The sequence below is a fragment of the Cupressus sempervirens genome, chromosome 2, assembly GCF_028749045.1.
Source record: "Cupressus sempervirens isolate cs-2001-9-10 chromosome 2, ASM2874904v1, whole genome shotgun sequence".
NCBI classification, from domain to species: Eukaryota; Viridiplantae; Streptophyta; class Pinopsida; order Cupressales; family Cupressaceae; genus Cupressus; species Cupressus sempervirens.
In genome coordinates this window covers 53,191,926-53,203,865 of record NC_143119.1, presented here as the reverse complement: position 1 = coordinate 53,203,865, position 11,940 = coordinate 53,191,926, and the positions used below count along the sequence as shown (strand labels likewise).

At 33.5% G+C, this 11,940-nt stretch overlaps 1 pseudogene; it reads left to right on the top strand.

Moving 5' to 3' along the window:
- The first annotated feature begins 1,257 nt into the window (after nt 1–1,257).
- Nucleotides 1,258–3,081, top strand: LOC149571024 (uncharacterized; annotated as a pseudogene).
- Nucleotides 3,082–11,940: the final 8,859 nt, after the last annotated feature.

Sequence of the window (11,940 nt, the reverse complement as noted above, 5' to 3'; positions counted from 1 at the left end):
AGAAAATGACATTTTCCCTAATAGAAAGAAATCCATTCACCAAAATGTTCTAAGTCAAAAGAGAAATATTTAAAGTTCAAGACCTTTCCAATGAGCTATTACACCAAGGGATAAGAAATCTAGATGAGGCCAAAAACCCCTTATTACTCCAAAATGGCTATAACTTAGCCTTATTTAAATATTAAATGCCAACTTAGCAAATATTAAAAATATAACCCAAGTAGCTACAAAATGTCCCAAAGACACCACAAACCATGAAATCATCTTGTCACTTGTCTGTGACTGAAGTCAAAAATCAAGGATCGACTAGCAATCTCATCCCTAAAATCTAGGGATGCTCCAAAAACTAAGGAAACAAACCCTATTCCTCTAAAATTGAACTCAAGGAATAATCTCATGGAGAACCAACCTTGGGCCTGATTATCCCTCCTAAAAAGTAGGAATAACCCCCTAATTTTTATGAACTACCTCTATAAGAAAGGAACATCTCCAAACTGAACAACAACTACCAAAACACCAAATCCCCAACATTGTATAACCATATTGAATCTCTATCTAACCTTGTCAGCCTACAAGACCCCATAATAAGCTAACTCACAAGTCTCTACTAGATGGAGTTAAAGAGAGGATATGGAAAATCTCCTCATGAAAACAAACCAATGCCCTAGTTTTCAAGCCCCCAAGTGTTAGTTTAATCCATTTGTAAATCCAAAACCGAATGTGATTTATTATTTTTTGACATGTTTTCTTGTAGGAAATTCTAAGAAGGCAACGTTGACAATAAATATCTTTTAACTAAGTGATTTTCATGACACAAGATTCATAACAATGAATTAATATGTCTAATTTCAGGGCTTGGATGTCAATTTCAGTCAATTTTTAAGGCCAATCAATGGACCCTTCAGTGTGAAATTGATAGTTTGCAAAAGGTTGAAAACTGAGTTAAATTTTAATTCTTCAATAATCAATTTTGAGTTTAGTCAATATTAAGTGATTAATGGATCAGTTTGGAATATCAATTGTTTGAAAATGAAATAAAAATTTGGCTAGACCCACTTTAGGGCCTGAATGATTCCATCAAGTCAATGTAATATTATGAAAGGTAAGGGTATCCTAAAGAATCTAAATTATTGTGATCATTAAGGGTTTTATTCTACCTATATTTACATTTTGAAATCAAATAGACAAGAAGGATTGTACACATTTTGAAATACAAAGGAGGGAGAGCTATTTTGAGGAAATGAATAGAGAGGAGGTATGCTTGACTTGGAAATCAAATTTTGTAATGATGTATAGAGACGATCAAATGAGGAGGGGTATATAAACTTTGGAAATTTTTTACCTTTAAATTACTTTTCCCCTGCAAACAAAGACACAAACTTTATTCAAGTTATGTTGGATGGAGTTTATAATAGCTAGAAATATCATCAAATATGGAGAATATCATTATGGTGATTTGTAGCATTGTGAGCATTATGGAAATAAGTGGGGTTGTATTGCCCAAGTGAATATTATTTATGGTAATTTTTCAAATAGAGCTACTTGCGAAGATGAAACTGGTTGTATATGCAATATGGCCTATAATTCTATGAGTTGTAGAGTAATTGTTGACATTAGTCAACCTTTTCTAGTAGCAAGATCATTAATGTGGGTTTGGACACCAACTCCAGTAGTAGAACACCTTAATATATTGTTTTCTTACAAGTTTTTAGACTGCCCTCACCACATATTGTGTGGTAAGAGTGTTAAATAGGTCTTATATAGACATGAAAACCAAATTAATCTATTCAACACATACTAATTACTAATTGACTCAATTTGGCTCAGCAAGATCATTAATGTGGTTCTAGAGAGAAATTCTAGTAACAACACACTCATTTGCAAAAGTTAATGTACTCTTAGGAGGGTTTTATATTCATGATTCAAACAAATGGAGTACATACATATTTATGACTCCACATACAAAGTAAAATGTTCAATCTAAAAGCTTTGGACATTGTAAAAATTCTTGTAAAGAAACGTAGAATTATGTATTTATTATAGAAAGTGCCTATTAGAATCATCCATCTCTTGGGAAAGATGTCAATTAGGAAGATTAAACAGTGAGAAGATGGATCAGGATGCTCCCTTATCTCACATTTATTCTAAAGTTGGTTCCTTCTTGGCATTGGGCTAGAACATGTGCACAGAATGTTGACACCAATAGTGAACTCTACACCTTTATTGTTAATGGAGGGGTTCTTTTGACTATAATTGATAATGGTGAAGAAAAATTGAATGACCTATCTTGTATGGCCTACTGAGGATATGTGAGCTCATCTTGTTTGGCCATGAAGTAGAGCACTGCCCCTTTGCATTTGGTGTTCACAAGTTCTATATATATATATATATATTTGTGTGTGTGTGTGTGTGTGTGTGTGTGTGTGTGTGTGTGTATGTGTATATATATGTGTATATATATATATATGTATATATGTATATGTATATATATATATATACACATATATGTATATATATATATATATACATATATATATATATGTATATATATATACATATATACATATATATATATACATATATATATATATGTATATACACATATATACATATATACATATATACATATATACATATATATATACATATATACATACATATATATGTATGTATATATGTATATATGTATATATGTATATATATATATCTCAAACTAATTTAATTTATTTGTAAATTAGAGTGAAAATGACAACATGGAATTGTAAGATGATGTGAAATGGTTTGTTAGCACTCTCTTGTGGCTAGCTAGGTCCACACATTTTTGAAGGTTTCACTGCTAGATTTCATCCAAGAGCATGGGAAGTGGTCTACAATGGCATTACATGATGGGGCTATGAAAAGCATCAAAATGGTCTCAGATTACCCCATTGTATGCTGAAAGAGCACTTATTTTTTGATGTTCGCTATCAAATGGTCATTCATGTACTTGGTGTGCACACTACTACATGTACAGTTGATTGGTGCAGTTATAGAACCTCTATCCAATTGATACACTTTTGCCAAAAGCGACCACATTTATGATTTTTCAGAAATTGCTAGAAATGCATTTACATATGATGGGTAGGAGGTATTGCATTAGTTGGGATGTGAATAAGGAAGTTGTAGTCCACAGCATTGAAAATGAGGGACCACCATGTTTCATGCATGAAATGAAGAGAGGAAGCTACAACTTTTTGGGGAGCAACCAGTGTCAAAGCTGAAGTGGCTCTCGATGGTCTTTGCTAAATATTTTCAAGGAAAACCGCTAGCAAAAGAAAGGATAGTAAAATAAATTGTCCCACATTACTTGTTCAACCAAGTTTTGAAGTCTTTAAATACTAAAGTACACAATACATAAAATGTCTTAAAGAATCGATCTTTTAGAAGAGACAAGCTTACGTAGGAGGCTCCATTATGGATGGATAGGTGGAATAAAGAGTGAAGAAATTTTGAACAACATACACAAACTAATGGTGACAACATGGATCCAAGTGGCCTAGTTGGAGAGTGACACATGGCAGATGAGATGGAGCCTGGTGCAAATTTCAAGGTGCTAACATGGTGAAGAAAGATATGTGGTAGCTTTTCATATTCTCACAAGTAATGTAGAGGAAGGATCACTGGGATGCAAGAATGCAACATGCTAACATGTGGCACTGGGTGATGATGTGGCATTGAACAAGAAAGTGCACCAGATCATGCCACATGGAAAATTGGATGAACATCATTATCTCACAAAACAAAGATGCAAGGAAGATAAGAAATGTGAGAAAGCAAGAATGTGATACATGGTAGTGGGCCCAAGTAGAAATAGCAATCCATTCAACCAATCAGGAAGTGCCACGTGGTAATGATGTGGCAAGTGTGCCTAGCAGATGATGGTATGGTAGTGATCATACACAAAGATCCAATTAGAGGGTGTCACATGGCACCCAAGTGGCAGTGATGATGCAAAATCAAAACAATTATGTGATGACACATGGAAGAAGCTGGTCAACCCAAGTTTGACCTAGAGGTATTGTAAAAGGAAAATGCAAAATTATTAATTTTTAATTATCTTTTTGGCTTTGAATGTATAGGAATTTTTAAATCTGAAAGGATTATATAATAAAGTTTGATCTTTAAGATAACATTAATTTTTTGCATAAAGTGTTTCAGAACAAATGTTGTCCTGAGGGTCATGCAAGGAGCCTAATTTCAAACTAATATTTTGGGCATTTCTGGTAAGCAGGTGGTGCAGAGGCACCTAAATTTCAAGAAGACAAAGATATAAAATCTAGAGAATCCATTTGTAATAAGTTGTCAAAGGAGGTCTTAATATGATAAATAATGTAAAAATGTTTATTTAATTGGTGAATTATGGTGCAGAGGCACCTAAATTTCAAGAAGACAAAGATATAAAATCTAGAAAAGCCATTTGTAATAAGTTGTCAAAGGAGGTCTTAATATGATAAATAATGTAAAAATGTTTATTTAATTGGTGAATGGATCTATTGGCATCCATCTAAAGTCATTTGAGTCATAATGTTGGTCTAGGTTGGGTTTCTATGAAAGTTGAAATGTAAAAATGCATAAAATGCATAAAATGTTGTCAAAAATGCAAAAGGGTTAAAGGCATGTAATGGGTTGGTTTAAAGGGTGGTTTGGAAGTTATAACCAACTAAAAAATCTATGAAAATGGATGTAAGGTCGAACCAAAGCATTAATGAAAGGAATAGATACATTTTGAAACAAATTTGGTAATATTCTGAGTTGTTATTTTGATTGGTTTTCAGTTTTAGTGTTCGTTCTAGGTCTTGTACGGACATTTAAAGCCTGGAAACCATGTAAAATTTGTATATTTAGATAGAGAAGTGAATAAAATTTCTTTTTTCTTTGGTTTGAATTTATTTTATAAAGAAATGAATAAGTTATGGGCATTTTGGTGATAATGGGTATTTGCAGATTTAAGATTTCCTGAATACAGTCATGTTGCAGCATGTGTTTCAGACAAATTTTGGAGACTCAGAACCTCTAATAAAATTAATTTTAAATATATGTGAACTAAATTTCATTTACAACTGGTTTGGATCATTTTAATTTTAATTTGTGAAAGTTATGAGCATTTTAGTGGAAACTGGTTTTTAAAGATATCCATTCAAGATGAAGGCAGGGATTTGTGCTTGAAAAATTATATATGAATGGGAAAAATAAATGGCTTATAGATTTGGAAACTAGAATCATATATGGATAATGTGGAATTGGTTTGAGATTATTTAAAATTTTTTTGTGAAAGATATTTGATGCCCTAGGCAGGGTTACCAGTTTTGGTTCTGGTTTATGACAGAGAAAATGGATCTTGATACAAAGACCATAACTTGTAATTGGTTTATTGGAATGGTACCATATTTGAATATATTTTAGAATTACTAATTTGGAACAATTATTCCAAAGGGTTTTTCAATAAATGTTATATATTGAAAGTTATGAAAAATGAAATCTGATATAGAAATCAGGATATGTGAATGGAGTAAGGTTGATATTTTTGTGTTGGAAAATGTTTTGTTTTACCTTGTAAGATGCCTCTAATTATAGATTTTATTTAATGGATTTTGAAGGGATCAGCATGGATCCTATTATTTGGTTGATTTGGAAGATGCTCTGCATCAGTAGGTATAACACTATCATATTTCTTCAAATCAAAAAAAGATGAATTTTCCATTTTTGAGGTTTGTTTTTGCACAAGAAGCCATTGGTTCAAGTTATTCAAGGTTTTGTACTAGTGCCCATTTTTCAACCTCATTTTAGTTAACATAGTTCAAATCTGATTTTTAGCAAGATGCTGAACTAGGTGAACTCCAAAAGTAGTAGGGATGTAATTATTGATGGATTTTCTCACTTCTACATCAGTTTAGTGAAGGTTATATCAACATTTCATATACACATCTAATGATTTTATTAGAACAAGGGTTTTCATCAGTTAGAGGAGATATTTCAAAGTTTGTTACACATAATGATGAGATTCCTTTCTGATTTTAGTTGTAGAGAGAAGAGATATATTTTGCAATAGTAGGGAATGAAGATTCAAGTAGACATGTGTCACTTCTAGATTAGATCTAGGATTTCATTCCTTTCCTATATCATTCTCTTTCTCTCTCATTGTATGAGTTCCAATTTCTTGGATGTTTTTCACTATTGTGATACCACAAGGATGGTTCCAATTAGGTTGAAATTTTTGTCATGACTATGATACCATATTCTTTAGCATTCTCTATGAATAACAATAATGTATAGTTTCAAAGAAATGAATATAATGAACATCAAACTTCTTAGTTTCATTTTTATTTTCATCTCTTATCTCTACAATTTACAATGTTTTGTGGTTTAGGGAAAAAGAACTTAAACCATTTTGCATCCCCTTAATGTTGTATGTCTTGTATGTTTTGTTTTTGGAAAAAAGAGCTAAGTAAATGATTGATATATTCAACAAGGATGTTGGTTATTTGAGAAGGATATTTCATGAGAATGAGGTCATTATGAACATCGATGTCTGATTCAAAAAGTGATAGGATAGATCTAATATCTTGATTTATGGAATATGTCACTAGTATCATAGATGTATGTGTGCAATTTATGGAATTTCCCATTAGATAAGGCACTAATCAGCTACAAGATCAATTTGTTCTTACTGTTGCATATTTGGGGATTTTTCTAAAATCAAATTTAATCATTCATTCATTTTCCTTTACATTTTAGAGTTGAAAGGATGCTCTCACTCAACTTGAGGATTTCATAGGATCTACAATTTTATACTACACATCTTTGTCATTGCATGAGTATAGGAGAAATAAGGGCTTTATCTACTTTTTTTAGATTCAAGTGTATGCTTTCGAACAACTGTTACCATATGAATGAATCTAAGGTACACCTGCCTAGGCTATGTAGAGCCTAAAGAAGAAGAACTGTCTAGCCTTATAGTTGGTCTGGTGTTTAAAAGTATATGTTGTAGATGCAAAGTAGTTGCCCCTAGATGTATTATGGTCTCATAGGAATAATTTGAAGTGTAACATTTTAAAACACCAACACTGCCAAAGAAAGGTCAAAATATTCACCAATTATGTGCCATCAATAACTGGGATGCCATAATCATGACTAGAGAATTGGTTAAAAATTTGACCAATATTGGTCTAAATGCTAGCCAAGATTTGTCAAAATTGTGACCAATTCTTTGGTTGAAATGTACACCACAATGACTAGGATGCCATTCTCATGAATAAAGAATTGGTCAAAATGTTGACCAATCTTGGTCGAAATGCTAGCCAAGATTGGTTGAAATTGCAACCAATTCTTTGGTTGAAATGGAAACCACAATGGATTCCATACTCATGACCAAATAATTGGTTTAAATTGCAACCAATCTTGGTTGAAATGCTAGCCAAAATTGATCAAAAATTTGACCAATCTATTTTATTTTAACAAAATGGACAGCAGATGATGCATGATGATGCATGCAGATGGATGTAAATAAATTGGTCCATCTTTATTTAGAATAGTAGGGGCCTCTTCCATACCATTTTATAGGAAGACACACCACCCACCTATAGAATGGTAGGGCCCACCACCCTATCATAAATATGTCCTCTACATGTGTGTACCATTGCACCAAAATGGCTATCCACCCACATGAACTGTAGGGGGCAATAGGAAGGGTTCACCCCTATAATTCTATGGTGACCAAGGCTAGACCCCCTATAGAGTTATGGCTAGATCCCCAATGAACCATATAGCCTAATCAGGCCCCTACTATTCTAAAGGGGGCGGGATTTGGTGGATGCTCTGATTGATTGTTCAAAATGAGTGATGATTGGTTATGTGTTTGAAAAAAATACAACAAAGATCCTAGGATAGAAACAAATTGAGGTATTAGAGAAAAAAACTTAGAAAATAAAATTCATCTGAAAACCTCCAAAAATGTCACAAAATAATTTAAAACATACCATTGCTTTCATCTTCAAAGTGAATGTCATGGCATCATATGGATTCACCGTCATATTAGTAATGAGATTGAGGAACAATTTGGGGATTGTTAATCCTTCTAGAAATGCTTCATTTTTTGCCTACAAGAGAAGTTGGTACATGTCTTGTCCCATTCTCTACAAATTGCCACATGCTCTACATTTATATTCCAATAAGTGTAGAAGTCCTAGGATAGAAAAAAATTGACCATTCCTCATTATTAGTTATGTGAATAAGGTTGGTATTTTAATTTTTATCTTGATTTTCGATGTCAATGGAGCTTCTTAGCACATCTTAAGAAACAAGGGAACTGAGAAAAAAAATACTTATTCCAATGAACAAGAAGACTATCAAAATCTAGTTAAGTATCAATGGAGCTTCTAAGCACATCTTAAGTAGCAGAAAGGGAGCACAAATAGTCAAATTTTGTAGTAGGATTGGGTATGATGGTTGTGTCAGTTCATTTTACTTTATTTTTTACTAAATCTATAAATGTTATTTAATGAATTTTAGTGGTTGTACATAGAATTTGGGAAGAGTTGTCTTGTGATAAAGGGAGGGTTTTGTTTTGCCTTTCATTACAAAAATTATTATTTTATTAGATCCTTTCACACTCTTTCCCAAGGTCTCTAGTTGGGCTTTGGGTAATCTATGAGAATTTTTGTAGCATTATTATTACATATATGGGTTTACAAGATCCCATCAATTGCCCCTGTTTTTGTGTTTGTACATTTCACATGCATGTAAGATAAGTGGAGAAACCTATGTTTAGTATAGAGAACATTTTGAATGTAATGGAGTTGGACTAGTTTTTGGTAGTCCCACTTTGCATGTAGAGAAACAACTACTTTTGCATCTAGAAACAACTCACTCAAATCTCATGTTGATCTCCCCTTAACTTGACATTTCACCATTTATAGCCAATAGCTATAACTCATTTATCTTAGCAACAAAAATTTATCAGGGGAGATACCTGTTAGTTTTGAGGGATGTCAGAAGTTGGAGCTCCTTGACTTAGCTAAAAATAATCTAGAGGGGACGATACCTTCTAAAGTCATTGTTAGCCTTGGAAACCTAGAAATCTACCTCAATATTTCCTAGAATTCTTTGCAAAGGTTATTGCCATGGGACATGAGTAAAATTGTAATGTCTCAAGCCATTGATAAATCAAATGTGTTTCTTTCTATCTTAATGCATACCTATGTAACAAGAGCATAAAGAGGGAGAAATACATAGGTACAAAGTATTTGAACTACAATCCTAATGAAAAACAAATGCATTTTGAGTTATCAATGTTGTGGATATGGATATAAATGTAATATTGAAAGGAAAATATTTATAAAGAGTGACTAGAATTTTGTGATGTTGTGTATGTTTCATGATTATCAGAACATGGCCTTGGAGAATTGTACTCTTCTAAGGGATATTGATCCCATTCACATAGGAAAGATGAAATATCTTGTTTCTAAAGCACCCAAAAAGGTCCTATGGTTAGAGGCCACGTCCAACAATGTTTATGTTGTTTTCTAACTCTATCATATGCAAACTCAATTTCTCGAGCAATCTCCAAGAGGACGAGTCTATCACAAGGGTACCTTGGAAGCTTCTTTGGGTTGACTATGGTACTAGCTACCCTTAGATATATAAATGTTTCAAATTGAATGTAATATGCTTTGAGTACCATTATTTGTGCCACTGCATCATTTGATAACCTCTTCACATAATCTCCTTCTATGAATCAAATTATGACAAATATGAAGGCATCATCAACAATTCTATACTCGTTTCTCTGCTTTGAGAGCTTCTTGTTAACCAACTAAGCATAGATGATTTATGGGCATGCATTAAGATTTTTCATGCTACCTCTCTTGTACAACCATGGATAGTCTATCGCCCTTGTAGCTAACAAATACACCAAATATGATGTCATATAGAAATTCCTTTTATGCTTTACCACCTCCAACTATTCACATAAATTTTCATTCAAAGTAGAGGCCCAATAAAGTGGCATCTTTTCCATCTTGATGGTCTTGATAAAATGCACCAGAAAGATGTTTAAATGTTTAGCTATTGGCAAACCCATAACCCTACTTAAAAGCATAATTGAGTATTTGATATCTTCTTTCATATATCCTATGGTCATGTCAAATTTACCATTCTTCTTTCCTAAAGGAGTCTTCTCTGTAAGGTAGGAGGATTGAATAATCTCAGTGGCTTCCTCAATATGCTCTCAGTACCACCTTTTTGCTTGTTCATAGGTAAGCTTGATAAATTGATCTACATGTGGGAGATGGAATACCTTCTCAATGTTTTCTGATCAAAGATCAAGGACAATTTCCCTAGTTATACTCTTCATAACCCTCTCCTTAGGAACAAAGTGTTCTGTAAGTGCCATGACAAGCTCTAAAGATTATACTAACATTGGGTGGGAAGCTGCATTCACCAGCCTTGATCAGATGAATGTAGAAAGCATAGCAAACCTCTTAGTAGGTTTTTTTACAAATCTTTAGGAATTCCCCCAAATTAGTGTGCCCCAATTCTCAATATTTAATTTTTGAGTAGTCATCCTGGAATCTCGATTTTCATGGAACGCCTTGGAATTTGAAGACTATAGGCTTCAATGCCATTTTCTTTCCTGGAGGAGCTGAAGAGGATGCCATTATATCTGCATAAAGGGATAGCCATTAGTTCAAAAAATGATAAATTAAAACCCTAAAGTTGAATCACACAAAATTTGCACAACAACACTCCTTAAAAATAAAGGAAAAACCTATTTTACCCTTAAAAGAAAAAAATATAGCACATCAAGCACACCAAGGAGGTGTGCTCTATGTGCAACACTTATTAATGTTTTGAAATTTCCATTGAAAACCTTAGGTGCACACTAGTGCACCAATTTAGGTGTGCTAATGTGCACCTAGATGCGTTAAAAATGCTTTTGTGTGTTTTTTTAATTTAATTTTTAATTTTTTGGGTGTGCACTAGCGCACCAAGATAGGTGCACTAATGTGTACCTCAAAATGGTCTTTTAGCATTTTTCCCTTTCAAAGTTATGTTTTTTGTGAAGGGGGGAGATGCACAGAAGTGCACCTTATTAGGTGCACCATTGTGTACTTCACACTTGCTTAAGTTTTGTTTGTTGTAAGTTAGAGCATAAAGTGGAGTGGGGGATTTGGAGTGAAACAAATCCACACCTCTATGTGTGTGGTTCTATGAACTTCGAAAGCCAATATAAGGCAGGAAGGTCCAAAGATGCAGACTTCGTTTCTAAAGGAAACAATTATGAGAAAAATGAGGGAAGAGTGGAGCCCCCCCACCCCTAAATAGACAATGCACACTTTGGCGTAGCTGTATAGGTGCACTTTAAGATATTTCCTCCTGTTTAGGTGCACTAGCACACCTCATAAGGTGGACCTAGTGTGCCAAAACCCTCAATATTTAGCATTTTTCCTTGAGTTTATTGAATTTTTGACCTTAAGCTTTTTGATAGGATCTGGGCATGACCTTAGGAACTAGGAAAGACCTCAAAATGGCTTGAATCCCAGACCAAGAGTCCAAAAAGCCTAAAAATAAAGTAGGGGGTCCTTGTGTCTATTAGGAGATGAGGTATGCATTATAGAACTACAACAAGAAGTCTACTAGTTCACTAGTGTCAAGAAAGGACTTCAACATATGCTGAGGAAACAATACTTCTCTCAGCATTTCAAGCCTTTAAGATGCTCATATTCAATCACTTGGTGACTCCATCTCTATATCTTGGTTTCTAGACTAGAATTGATGTAATTCATGCCCAAAGCTTAAACAAGGGCATCTTCTAGAGGTGATTTTCAGAACTTCTATTTCAAATTCTAGAGGAAAATCAAATACACTTTCTCAAGCACTATTTAGGAGTTTAGGAGTAGCACA